The following is a 1,675-nucleotide window of genomic DNA, read 5'->3' on the forward strand; positions in this document are numbered from 1 at the left end:
ATGTCTATGAATGGGAAGATTTATGCATATTTACATGCAAAACCATTGCCTTAGCTTACAAAAAATGTTTTAGTAGTCTTACCTAATGTTTTATTTTTTTCTCTTTTCTTAACTATAGATAAGATAATATGTAAGGAAAGTTTTTTCTTTTTTTCCAATTATAACTTTTTAGCCAAAAGAACATCAACTGGAAGAAAATATTTGCAATATGATCACCCAAAGATTAGAATCTAGAATATACGTATTCCTATAAAACAACAGGAAAGATAACACATAATAGAATATTATACAATAGCATACTATGCACAATTAAAATGAAAAAATGAACAAGTTCTAGACATAGCAATATGGATAAATATCTAAGCATATTGAGTAAAAAAGCAAGTTCTAAAGGTTTATTCACACTTAGTATAATTTATGTAAATTTAAAATGATAACAAACAATAGTTTAAATACGTATAGTTAGAATATGTGTTTCCACAAAGGGAGGTGTAAGGATTGGCTGGGGAAATGGCCAATTTAATTGTCAAATCTACAACTTTTTTTTAACGACAAATCTGACACAAATGTGACAAAATAGGAACATCTTTAAAATCCATAAGATAGGTACTTCTGGTTAATTAGAATATTTTCACCACATTTAAGTATTAAATCACATGACTTTTAAGCTTTCTGGTGTGCAATACTGTTTTATGTTGCTTTGAGTTATTGTATGTCTATGCTCCAAAGAATTAATTTTTACATTTTTATGAGAACATTTTTTAAATGAAATCATAAAATATATCTGATTCTGGCTTAAAATAGAATATGTAAATGTAAAGAACTAAATATGAACATTATTCTATTTAAAATCACAATGAATGCCAATTGCTTGCCTGCTCTCAGTTTTATTCTTCAACTTTTTCTCCTTTGTTCTGTCAGAGGAAACTTCATTTCCCCAAACTCTTTGCCCACTGACTTCATCCAGTGGAATGGCACCTTGATCTTGAACTTCCCAGCCTCCAGACCTGTGAGAAATAAATTTCTGCTGCTTAAGCTACCCTGTCTATAGTATTTTGTCATGGCAGCCTGAAAACGTAAATACACTATCTCACTAGTGAAGTTTGGCAAAAAATTATTTATATTTTATGAAGATTTAAAGTTCAGCATAGCTTTTCTACTTGGAGTAGATAGCTAGAATTTTTCATTTTTCATTAAGAAATTCTCCTTTAATACAGTAGATGATCAAAAAGTTGTTTCAGTAAAAGTTTAAAGTTAAATCTCCCACAGTTCTAGGAGAGAGTTCCAGTTTACTCAGAAGGACTTCATTTGATACCAGACCCATGTACAACAGCGCTGTTGCTCCTTTAACAGAGTGACCCCTCGTCCATTCATCTGAGGGTAGCATGAAACCTCGAAGGCTGATAGTCACGTCTATTAAAACCTGCAAGAGTAACAGAAAATAATTACATATCTATATCTATCTATCTATCTATCTATCTATCTATCTATCTATCTATCTATCTATCTATATTTGATTGTTATTCATTGTTTTTGTTTGCTTGCTTGTGTGTCATTGTTTTATATAACGTGGCATATTTTTTAGTACTGCTAGTCATGTAAACTACTTCACTCAGCTGGATTTTAAACAAAGTCACAGTTTTCAGCTTTGAATATGATCTATTTGATTATTCAT

The sequence above is a fragment of the Pteropus medius genome, unplaced genomic scaffold (assembly GCF_902729225.1).
Source record: "Pteropus medius unplaced genomic scaffold, Ma_sr-lr_union100, whole genome shotgun sequence".
NCBI lineage: Eukaryota > Metazoa > Chordata > Mammalia > Chiroptera > Pteropodidae > Pteropus > Pteropus medius.